Source organism: Pseudophryne corroboree, assembly GCF_028390025.1.
Source record: "Pseudophryne corroboree isolate aPseCor3 chromosome 8 unlocalized genomic scaffold, aPseCor3.hap2 SUPER_8_unloc_2, whole genome shotgun sequence".
NCBI lineage: Eukaryota > Metazoa > Chordata > Amphibia > Anura > Myobatrachidae > Pseudophryne > Pseudophryne corroboree.
The window spans coordinates 477326-491482 of NW_026967620.1; the positions used below are offsets into that span (position 1 = coordinate 477326).

The 14157-nt window shown below is 45.3% G+C and overlaps 1 long non-coding RNA gene across 4 annotated transcripts in view; it reads right to left on the bottom strand.

Moving 5' to 3' along the window:
* Nucleotides 1-14157, bottom strand: part of LOC134987312 (uncharacterized) — a 369458-nt gene that overhangs the window by 257235 nt on the left and 98066 nt on the right. The window lies entirely within an intron of this gene.

Below are 14157 nucleotides of genomic sequence, written 5' to 3' on the forward strand. Positions count from 1 at the left end.
ATGTAAAGCCCCAGCGTCATACTGAGGGCTTTGCACAGGCGGGAGAGGGCTACTGTTTCTGGAAACTGGCTGATTTCTGCAGCCTTTTCCTCTCCTTCTGTCACGGGGCAGAAATGAGGAACCCTTTGCCCGCTTGCTAACGCCGGACTGCGCCTGCTAATATGGCGTATCCTTATTTTGAGAGGCGACCTGGGGTACAAACGTGGATTTCCCAGCTGTTGCCGTGGTCACCAGGTCTGAAGGACCGACCCCAAATGACTCCTCTCCTTTTTAAGGCAATACTTCCAAATGCCTTTTGGAATCTGCATCACCTGACCAGTGTCGTGCCCATAACCCTCTACTGGCAGAAATGGACAACACACTTATATCTGATGCCAGTCGGCAAATACTCCGCTGTGCATCATGCATATATAGAAATGCCTCTTTTAAATGCTCTATAGGCAAAAATATATATATTGTCAGGGAATCCGACCATGCCCGCCCAGCACTGCACATCCAGGCCTGAGGCGATTGCTGGTCGCAGTATAACACCAGTATGTGTGTAAATACATTTTAGGATACCCTCCTGCTTTCTATCAGCAGGATCCTTAAGGGCGGCCATCTCCGGGGAGGATAGAGCCCTTATTCTTACCAGCGTGTGAGCGCGTTATCCCCCCTAGGGGGTGTCTCCCAACTCACCCTAACCGCTGGCGGGAAAGGATATACTAGCAATAACTTTTTAGAAATTATCTATTGTTATCGGGGGAAACCCACGCATCATCACACACCTCATTTAATTTCACAGATTTAGGAAAACTACAGGTAGTTTTTCCTCACTGAACCCAATACCCCTTTTTTGGTGGTACTCGTATTATCAGGAAAGTGTAAAACATTTTTCATTGCCTCAATCCTGCAACGTGTGGCCCTACTGGAAATCACGCTTGTCTCTTCCCCGTCGACACAGGAGTCAGTATCCGTGTCGGCGTCTGTATCTGCCGTCTGAGGTAACGGGTGCTTTAGAGCCCCTGACGGCCCATGAGACGTCTGGACAGACACAAGCTGAATAGCCGGCTGTCTCATGTCATCAACTGTCTTAATACAGAGCTGACACTGTCACGTAATTTTCAACAGTTCATCCACTCAGGTGTCGACCCCCTAGGGGGTGACATCACCATTTCATGCAATCTGCTCCGTCTCCACATCATTTTTCTCCTCATACATGTCGACACAAGGTACCGACACACAGCACACACACAGGGAATGCTCTGATAGAGGACAGGACCCCACTAGCCCTTTGGGGAGACAGAGGGAGAGTATGCCAGCACACACCAGAGCGCTATATATATACAGGGATAACCTTATATAAGTGTTTTTCCCCTTATAGCTGCTGTATACACAATACTGCGCCTAATTAGTGTCCCCCTCTCTTTATTTAACCCTATCTGTAGTGTCAGACTGTAGGGGAGATCCAGGGAGCTTTCCCTCCAACTGAATTGTGAGGGAAAATGGCGCTTGTGTGCTGAGGAGATAGGCCCCGCCCCCTTTTCGGCGGGCTCTTCTCACGGTTTTTTTAGGAATCCTGGCAGGGGTTAAATACATCCATATAGCCCCGGAGGATATATGTGATGTATTTTTCGCCAGTATAGGTATTTACATTGCTGCCCAGGGCGCCCCCTCCCCCAGCGCCCTACACCCTCAGTGACCGAAGTGTGAAGTGTGCTGAGAGCAATGGCGCACAGCTGCAGTGCTGTGCGCTACCTTTATGAAGACTGGGATGTCTTCTGCCGCCGATTTCTGGACCTCTTCTCTCTTCAGCATCTGCAAGGGGGCCGGCGGCGCGGCTCCGGTGACCCATCCAGGCTGTACCTGTGATCGTCCCTCTGGAGCTAATGTCCAGTAGCCTAAGAAGCCCAATCCATCCTGCACGCAGGTGAGTTTGCTTCTTCTCCCCTAAGTCCCTCGATGCAGTGAGCCTGTTGCCAGCAGGTCTCACTGAAAATAATAAACCTAACTAAAACTTTCACTAAGAGCTCAGGAGAGCCCCTAGTATGCACCCTTCACGTTCGGGCACAGAGAACTAACTGAGGCTTGGAGGAGGGTCATAGGGGGAGGAGCCAGTGCACACCAGCTAGTCCTAAAGCTTTCTTTAGATGTGCCCAGCCTCCTTCGGAGCCGTTATTCCCCATGGTCCTTACGGAGTCCCCAGCATCCACTTAGGACGTCAGAGAAAATATATCATCACCGATGGCCACACATACTGAGATAATATATCATCACCGATGGCCACACATACTGAGATAATATATCATCACCGATGGCCATACATACTGAGATAATATATCATCACCGATGGCTGCACATACTGAGATAATATATCATCACCGATGGCCACACATACTGAGATAATATATCATCACCGATGGCCACACACACTGAGATAATATAGCATCACCGATGGCCACACACACTGAGAGAATATATCATCCCCGATGGCCACACACATTTAGATAGTAAATCATCCCCGATGGCCACACATACTGAGATAATATATCATCACCGATTGTCACACATACTGAGATAATACATTATCACCGATGGTCACACACACTGAGATAATATATCATCACCGATGGTCACACATTCTGAGATAATATATAACAGATTGTCACACATACTGAGATAATACATTATCACCGATGGCCACACATACTGAGATAATATATCATCCCCGATGGCCACACACATGGAGATAGTATATCATCACTGATGCCCACACATACTGAGATAAAATATCATCACCGATAGCCACACATACTGAGATAATATATCATCACCAATGGTCACACACACTGAGATAATATATCATCACCGATGGTCACACATAATGAGATAATATATAACAGATTGTCACACATACTGAGATAATACATTATCACCGATGGCCACACATACTGAGATAATATATCATCACCGATGGTCACATATACTGAGAAAATATGTCACCACCGATGGCCACACACACTGAGATAATATATCATCACCGATGGCCACACACACTTAGATAATTAATCATCACCGATTGCCACACACACTGAGATAATAAATCATCACCGATGGCCACACATGCCAAGATACTATATCATCACCAGTTATCACACATACTGAGATAATATATAATCACCGATGGCCATACATACTGAGATAATATATCATCACCGATGGCCACACATACTGAGATAATATATCATCACCGATGGCCAAACACACTGAGATAATATATCATCACCAATGGTCACACAAACTGAGATAATATATCACCTATCGCCACACACACTGAGATAATATATCATCACCGATAGCCACACACACTGAGATAATATAGCATCACCGATGGCCACACACACTGAGATAATATATCATCCCCAATGGCCACACACATGGAGATAGTATATCATCACTGATGCCCACACAAACAGAGATAATATATCATCACCGATTGTCACACATACTGAGATAATACATTATCACCGATGGCCACACATACTGAGATAATACATCATCACCGATGGTCACACATACTGAGATAATATGTCATCACCTATGTTCACACACACTGAGATAATTAATCATCACCGATGGCCACACACACTGAGATAATATATCATCACCGATGGCCACACATGCCAAGATACTATATCATCACCAGTTATCACACATACTGAGATAATATATCATCACCGATGGCCATACATACTGAGAAAATATATCATCACCGATGGCCAAACACACTGAGATAATATATCATCACCAATGGTCACACACACTGAGATAATATATCATCACCGATGACCATGCACACTGAGATAAAATATCATCACCGATGGTCACACATACTGAGATAATATATCATCACCTATCGCCACACACACTGAGATAATATATCATCACCGATAGCCACACACACTGAGATAATATATCATCCCCGATGACCACACACATGGAGATAGTATATCATCACTGATGCCCACACATACTGAGATAATATATCATCACCGATTGTCACACATACTGAGATAATACATTATCACCGATGGCCACACATACTGAGATAATATATCATCACCGATGGTCACATATACTGAGAAAATATGTCATCACCGATGGTCACACACACTGAGTTAATTAATCATCACCGATGGCCACACACACTGAGACAATATATCATCACCGATGGCCACACACACTGAGATAATTAATCATCACCGATGGCCACACACACTGAGATAATAAATCATCACCGATGGCCACACATGCCAAGATACTATATCATCACCAGTTATCACACATACTGAGATAATATATCATCACCGATGGCCATACATACTGAGATAATATATCATCACCGATGGCCACACATACTGAGGTAATATATCATCACCGATGGCCAAACACACTGAGATAATATATCATCACCAATGGTCACACACACTGAGATAATATATCATCACCAATGGTCACACACACTGAGATAATATATCGTCACCGATGATCACACATAATGAGATAATATGTCATCACCTATGGTCACACACACTGAGATAATTAATCATCACCGATGGCCACACACACTGAGATAATATATCATCACCGATGGCCACACATGCCAAGATACTATGTCATCACCAGTTATCACAAATACTGAGATAATATATCATCACCGATGGTCACACACACAGAGATAATATGTCATCACCTATGGTCACACACACTGAGATAATTAATCATCACCGATGGACACACACACTGAGATAATATATCATCACCGATGGCCACACACTCTGAGATAATTAATCATCACCGATGGCCACACACACTGAGATAATATATCATCACCGATGGCCACACACTCTGAGATAATTAATCATCACCGATGGCCACACACACTGAGATAATATATCATCACCGATGGCCACACATGCCAAGATACTATATCATCACCAGTTATCACACATACTGAGATAATATATCATCACCGATGGCCATACATACTGAGATAATATATCATCACCAATGGCCACACATACTGAGATAATATATCATCACCGATGGCCACACATACTGAGATAATATATCATAACCGATGGCCACACATGCCAAGATACTATATCATCACCAGTTATCACACATACTGAGATAATATATCATCACCGATGGCCATACATACTGAGATAATATATCATCACCGATGGCCGCACATACTGAGATAATATATCATCACCGATGGCCACACATACTGAGATAATATATCATCACCGATGGCCGCACATACTGAGATAATATATCATCACCGATGGTCACATATACTGAGAAAATATGTCATCACCGATGGTCACACACACTTAGATAATTAATCATCACCGATGGCCACACACACTGAGATAATATATCATCACCGATGGCCACACACACTGAGATAATTAATCATCACCGATGGCCACACACACTGAGATAATAAATCATCACAGATGGCCACACATGCCAAGATACTATATCATCATCAGTTATCACACATACTGAGATAATATATCATCACCGATGGCCATACATACTGAGATAATATATCATCACCGATGGCCACACATACTGAGATAATATATCATCACCGATGGCCACACATGCCAAGATACTATATCATCACCAGTTATCACACATACTGAGATAATATATCATCACCGATGGCCATACATACTGAGATAATATATCATCACCGATGGCCACACATACTGAGATAATATATCATCACCGATGGCCACACATACTGAGATAATATATCATCACCGATGGCCGCACATACTGACATAATATATCATCACCGATTGTCACACATACTGAGATAATATGTCATCACCGATGGTCACACACACCGAGATAATATATATTATCACCGATGGCCACACACACTGAGATAATTAATCATCACCGATGGCCACACACACTGAGATAATATATCATCACCGATGGCCACACATGCCAAGATACTATATCATCACCAGTTATCACACATACTGAGATAATATATCATCACCGATGGCAACACATACTGAGATAATATATCATCACCGATGGTCACACATACTGAGATAATATATAATCACCGATGGCTACACATACTGACATAATATATCATCACCGATGGCCACACATACTGAGATAATATATCATCAACGATGGCCACACACACTGAGATAATATAGCATCACCGATGGCCACACACACTGAGATAATATATCATCACCGATGGCCACACACACTGAGATAATATATCATCACCGATGGCCACAGACACTGAGATAATATATCATCACCGATGGCCACACATACTGATATAATATATCATCGCCGATGGCCACACATACTGAGATAATATATCATCACCGATGGCCAAACACACTGAGATAATATATCATCACCGATGGTCACACACACTGAGATAATAAAATATCACCGATTCCCACACACACTGAGATAATATATCATCACCGATGGTGACACATACTGAGATAATATATCATCACCGATGGCCACACACACTGAGATAATATATCATCACCGATGGCCACACACACTGAGATAATATATCATCCCCGATGGCCACACACATTGAGATAGTATATCATCCCCGATGCCCACACATACTGAGATAATATATCATCACCGATGGACACACATCCTGAGATAATATATCATCACCGATGGTCACACATACTGAGATAATATATCATCACCGATTGTCACGCATACTGAGATAATATATCATCACCGATTGTCACACATACTGAGATAATACTTTATCACCGATGGCCACACATACTGAGATAATATATCGTCACCGATGGTCACACACAATGAGATAATATGTCATCACCTATGGTCACACACACTGAGATAATTAATCATCACCGATGGCCACACACACTGAGATAATATATCATCACCGATGGCCACACATGCAAAGATACTATATCATCACCAGTTATCACACATACTGAGATAATATATCATCACCTATGGTCACACACACTGAGATAATTAATCATCACCGATGGCCACACACACTGAGAGAATATATCATCCCCGATGGCCACACACATTTAGATAGTAAATCATCCCCGATGGCCACACATACTGAGATAAAATATCATCACCGATGGACACACATGCTGAGATAATATATCATCACCGATGGCCACACACACTGAGATAATTAATCATCACTGATGGCCACACACACTGAGATAATATATCATCACCGATGGCCACACATGCCAAGATACTATATCATCACCAGTCATCACACATACTGAGATAATATATCATCACCGATGGCCATACATACTGAGATAATAAGAATTTACTTACCGATAATTCTATTTCTCGTAGTCCGTAGTGGATGCTGGGGACTCCGTAAGGACCATGGGGAATAGCGGCTCCGAAGGAGGCTGGGCACATCTAAAGAAAGCTTTAGGACTAGCTGGTGTGCACTGGCTCCTCCCCCTATGACCCTCCTCCAAGCCTCAGTTAGGATACTGTGCCCGGACGAGCGTACACAATAAGGAAGGATTTTGAATCCCGGGTAAGACTCATACCAGCCACACCAATCACACCGTATAACTTGTGATCTAAACCCAGTTAACAGCATGATAACCGAGGAGCCTCTAGAAAGGATGGCTCACTACAACAATAACCCGATTTTTGGTAACAATAACTATGTACCAGTAATGCAGACAATCCGCACTTGGGATGGGCGCCCAGCATCCACTACGGACTACGAGAAATAGAATTATCGGTAAGTAAATTCTTATTTTCTCTGACGTCCTAAGTGGATGCTTGGGACTCCGTAAGGACCATGGGGATTATACCAAAGCTCCCAAACGGGCGGGAGAGTGCGGATGACTGCAGCACCGAATGAGAGAACTCCAGGTCCTCCTCAGTCAGGGTATCAAATTTGTAGAATTTACAAACGTATTTTCTCCTGACCAAGTAGCTGCTCGGCAAAGTTGTAAAGCCGAGACCCCTCGGGCATCCGCCCAAGATGAGCCCACCTTCCTTTTGGAGTGGGCATTTACATATTTTTGGCTGTGGCAAGCCTGCCACAGAATGTGCAAGCTGAATTGTACTACAAATCCAACGAGCAATAGTCTGCTTAGAAGCAGGAGCACCCAGCTTGTTGGGTGCATACAGGATAAACAGCGAGTCAGATTTCCTGACTCCAGCCGTCCTGGAAACATATATTTTCAGGGCCCTGACAACGTCTAGCCACTTGGAGTCCTCCAAGTCCCTAGTAGCCGCAGGCACCACAATAGGTTGGTTCAGGTGAATTCTGAAAAACCACCTTAGGGAGAAACTGAGGACGAGTCCTCAATTCCGCCCTGTCCAAATGGAAAATCAGATAAGGGCTTTTACAGGATAAAGCCGCCAATTCTGACACGCACCTGGCCCAGGCCAGGGCCAATCAGCATGAGCACTTCCCATGTGAGATATTTTAACTCCACAGATTTAAGTGGGTCAAAACAATGAGACTTTTGGCACCCAAAACTACGTTGAGATCCCAAAGTGTCACTGGAGACACAAAAGGAGGCTGTATATGCAGTACCCCTTTTTACAAACGTCTGAACTTCAGGGACTGAAGCTAGTTCTTTTTTGGAAGAAAATTGACAGAGTCGAAATTTGAACCTTAATGGACCCCAATTTCAGGCTCATAGACACTCCTGTTTTCAGGAAATGTAGGAATCGACCCAGTTGAATTCCCTCCGTCGGGCCTTACCGGCCTCGCACCACGCAACACATTTTCGCCAAATGTGGTGATAATGTGTTGCGGTTACATCCTTCCTGGCTATGATCAGGATAGGAATGACTACATCCGGAATGCCTTTTTTCCTTCAGGATCCGGCGTTCAACCGCCATGCCGTCAAACGCAGCCACGGTAAGTCTTGGAACAGACAGGGTCCTTGCTGGAGCAGGTCCCTTCTTAGAGGTAGAGGCCACGGATCCTCCGTGAGCATCTCTTGAAATTCCGGTTACCAAGTCCTTCTTGGCCAATCCGGAGCCACGAATATAGTGCTTACTCCTCTCCATCTTATCAATCTCAGTACCTTGGGTATGAGAGGCAGAGGAGGGAACACATACACTGACTGGTACACCCACGGTGTTACCAGAGCGTCTACAGCTATTGCCTGAGGGTCCCTTGCCCTGTCGCAATACCTGTCGAGTTTTTTCCACGGTTTATAAACCTGTGGACGACTTCTGGGTGAAGTCCCCACTCTCCCGGGTGGAAGCCGTGCTGAGGAAATCTGCTTCCCAGTTGTCCACTCCCGGAATGAATACTGCTGACAGTGCTATCACACGATTTTTCGCCCCGCGAAGAATCCTTGCAGCTTCTGCCATTGCCCTCCTGCTTCTTTTGCCACCCTGTCTGTTTACGTGGGTGCCTGCCGTGATGTTGTCCGACTGGATCAATACCGGCTGACCTTGAAGCAGAGGTCTTGCTAAGCTTAGAGCCTTGTAAATGGCCCTTAGCTTCAGGATATTTATGTTTCCAGGCTTGACCAAAAGCCCTGGATATTCCTTCCTGTGACTGCTCCCCAGCTTCTCAGGCTGGCCTCCGTGGTCACCAGGACCCAGTCTTGAATGCCGAATCTGCGGCCTTCTAGAAGATGAGCACTCTGCAACCACCACAGGAGGGATACCCCTGTCCTTGGTGACAGGGTTATCCGCTGATGCATCTGAAGATGCGATCCGGACCATTTGTCCCACAGGTCCCACTGTAAAGTTCTTCCGTGGAATCTGCCGAATGGGATTGCTTCGTAGGAAGCCACCATTTTTACCCAGCACCCTTGTGCATTGATGTACTACGTCTGGGCTCGGTTTTAGGAGGTTCCTGACTAGCTCAGATAACTCCCTGGTTTTCTCCTCCGGGAGAAACACCTTTTTCTGGACTGTGTCCAGGATCATCCCTAGGAACAGAAAACAAGTCGTCGGAGCCAGCTGCGATTTTGGAATATTGAGAATCCAATCGTGCTGCCGCAACACTACCTGAGATAGTGCTACACCGACCTCCAACTGTTCTCTGGATCTTACCCTTATCAGGGAATCGTCCAAGTACGGGATAACTAAAATTCCCTTCCTTTGAAGGAATATCATCATTTCGGCCATTACCTTGGTAAAGACCCAGGGTGCCGTGGACCATGCATACGGCAGCGTCTGAACTGATAGTGACAGTTCAGTACCATAAACCTGAGGTACCCTTGATGAGAAGGGTAATTTTGACATGAAGGTAAGCATCCTTGATGTCCCGAGACATCATGTAGTCCCCTTCTTCCAGGTTCGCAATCACTGCTCTGAGTGACTCAATCTTGAATTTGAACCTCTGTATGTAAGTGTTCAAAGATTTTTAGATTTAGAATCTATCTCACCGAGCCGTCTGGCTTCGGTACCACGACAGTGTGGAATAATACCCCGTTCCCTGTTGCCGGAGGGGTATCTTGATTATCACCCGCTGGGAATACAGCTTGTGAATGGCTTCCAAACTGCCTCCCTGTCAGAGGGAGACGTCGGTAAAGCCGACTTTAGGAAACGGCGAGGGGGAGACGTCTCGAATTTCAATTTGTACCCCTGAGATATCACCTGAAGGATCCAGGGGTCTACTTGCGAGTGAGCCCACTGCGCGCTGAAATACAATGAGACGGTCCCCATCGTGCCTAAGCATGTAAAGCCCCAGCGTCATACTGAGGGCTTTGCACAGGCGGGAGAGGGCTACTGTTTCTGGAAACTGGCTGATTTCTGCAGCCTTTTCCTCTCCTTCTGTCACGGGGCAGAAATGAGGAACCCTTTGCCCGCTTGCTAACGCCGGACTGCGCCTGCTAATATGGCGTATCCTTATTTTGAGAGGCGACCTGGGGTACAAACGTGGATTTCCCAGCTGTTGCCGTGGTCACCAGGTCTGAAGGACCGACCCCAAATGACTCCTCTCCTTTTTAAGGCAATACTTCCAAATGCCTTTTGGAATCTGCATCACCTGACCAGTGTCGTGCCCATAACCCTCTACTGGCAGAAATGGACAACACACTTATATCTGATGCCAGTCGGCAAATACTCCGCTGTGCATCATGCATATATAGAAATGCCTCTTTTAAATGCTCTATAGGCAAAAATATATATATTGTCAGGGAATCCGACCATGCCCGCCCAGCACTGCACATCCAGGCCTGAGGCGATTGCTGGTCGCAGTATAACACCAGTATGTGTGTAAATACATTTTAGGATACCCTCCTGCTTTCTATCAGCAGGATCCTTAAGGGCGGCCATCTCCGGGGAGGATAGAGCCCTTATTCTTACCAGCGTGTGAGCGCGTTATCCCCCCTAGGGGGTGTCTCCCAACTCACCCTAACCGCTGGCGGGAAAGGATATACTAGCAATAACTTTTTAGAAATTATCTATTGTTATCGGGGGAAACCCACGCATCATCACACACCTCATTTAATTTCACAGATTTAGGAAAACTACAGGTAGTTTTTCCTCACTGAACCCAATACCCCTTTTTTGGTGGTACTCGTATTATCAGGAAAGTGTAAAACATTTTTCATTGCCTCAATCCTGCAACGTGTGGCCCTACTGGAAATCACGCTTGTCTCTTCCCCGTCGACACAGGAGTCAGTATCCGTGTCGGCGTCTGTATCTGCCGTCTGAGGTAACGGGTGCTTTAGAGCCCCTGACGGCCCATGAGACGTCTGGACAGACACAAGCTGAATAGCCGGCTGTCTCATGTCATCAACTGTCTTAATACAGAGCTGACACTGTCACGTAATTTTCAACAGTTCATCCACTCAGGTGTCGACCCCCTAGGGGGTGACATCACCATTTCATGCAATCTGCTCCGTCTCCACATCATTTTTCTCCTCATACATGTCGACACAAGGTACCGACACACAGCACACACACAGGGAATGCTCTGATAGAGGACAGGACCCCACTAGCCCTTTGGGGAGACAGAGGGAGAGTATGCCAGCACACACCAGAGCGCTATATATATACAGGGATAACCTTATATAAGTGTTTTTCCCCTTATAGCTGCTGTATACACAATACTGCGCCTAATTAGTGTCCCCCTCTCTTTATTTAACCCTATCTGTAGTGTCAGACTGTAGGGGAGATCCAGGGAGCTTTCCCTCCAACTGAATTGTGAGGGAAAATGGCGCTTGTGTGCTGAGGAGATAGGCCCCGCCCCCTTTTCGGCGGGCTCTTCTCACGGTTTTTTTAGGAATCCTGGCAGGGGTTAAATACATCCATATAGCCCCGGAGGATATATGTGATGTATTTTTCGCCAGTATAGGTATTTACATTGCTGCCCAGGGCGCCCCCCCCCCAGCGCCCTACACCCTCAGTGACCGAAGTGTGAAGTGTGCTGAGAGCAATGGCGCACAGCTGCAGTGCTGTGCGCTACCTTTATGAAGACTGGGATGTCTTCTGCCGCCGATTTCTGGACCTCTTCTCTCTTCAGCATCTGCAAGGGGGCCGGCGGCGCGGCTCCGGTGACCCATCCAGGCTGTACCTGTGATCGTCCCTCTGGAGCTAATGTCCAGTAGCCTAAGAAGCCCAATCCATCCTGCACGCAGGTGAGTTTGCTTCTTCTCCCCTAAGTCCCTCGATGCAGTGAGCCTGTTGCCAGCAGGTCTCACTGAAAATAATAAACCTAACTAAAACTTTCACTAAGAGCTCAGGAGAGCCCCTAGTATGCACCCTTCACGTTCGGGCACAGAGAACTAACTGAGGCTTGGAGGAGGGTCATAGGGGGAGGAGCCAGTGCACACCAGCTAGTCCTAAAGCTTTCTTTAGATGTGCCCAGCCTCCTTCGGAGCCGTTATTCCCCATGGTCCTTACGGAGTCCCCAGCATCCACTTAGGACGTCAGAGAAAATATATCATCACCGATGGCCACACATACTGAGATAATATATCATCACCGATGGCCACACATACTGAGATAATATATCATCACCGATGGCCATACATACTGAGATAATATATCATCACCGATGGCTGCACATACTGAGATAATATATCATCACCGATGGCCACACATACTGAGATAATATATCATCACCGATGGCCACACACACTGAGATAATATAGCATCACCGATGGCCACACACACTGAGAGAATATATCATCCCCGATGGCCACACACATTTAGATAGTAAATCATCCCCGATGGCCACACATACTGAGATAATATATCATCACCGATTGTCACACATACTGAGATAATACATTATCACCGATGGTCACACACACTGAGATAATATATCATCACCGATGGTCACACATTCTGAGATAATATATAACAGATTGTCACACATACTGAGATAATACATTATCACCGATGGCCACACATACTGAGATAATATATCATCCCCGATGGCCACACACATGGAGATAGTATATCATCACTGATGCCCACACATACTGAGATAAAATATCATCACCGATAGCCACACATACTGAGATAATATATCATCACCAATGGTCACACACACTGAGATAATATATCATCACCGATGGTCACACATAATGAGATAATATATAACAGATTGTCACACATACTGAGATAATACATTATCACCGATGGCCACACATACTGAGATAATATATCATCACCGATGGTCACATATACTGAGAAAATATGTCACCACCGATGGCCACACACACTGAGATAATATATCATCACCGATGGCCACACACACTTAGATAATTAATCATCACCGATTGCCACACACACTGAGATAATAAATCATCACCGATGGCCACACATGCCAAGATACTATATCATCACCAGTTATCACACATACTGAGATAATATATAATCACCGATGGCCATACATACTGAGATAATATATCATCACCGATGGCCACACATACTGAGATAATATATCATCACCGATGGCCAAACACACTGAGATAATATATCATCACCAATGGTCACACAAACTGAGATAATATATCACCTATCGCCACACACACTGAGATAATATATCATCACCGATAGCCACACACACTGAGATAATATAGCATCACCGATGGCCACACACACTGAGATAATATATCATCCCCAATGGCCACACAC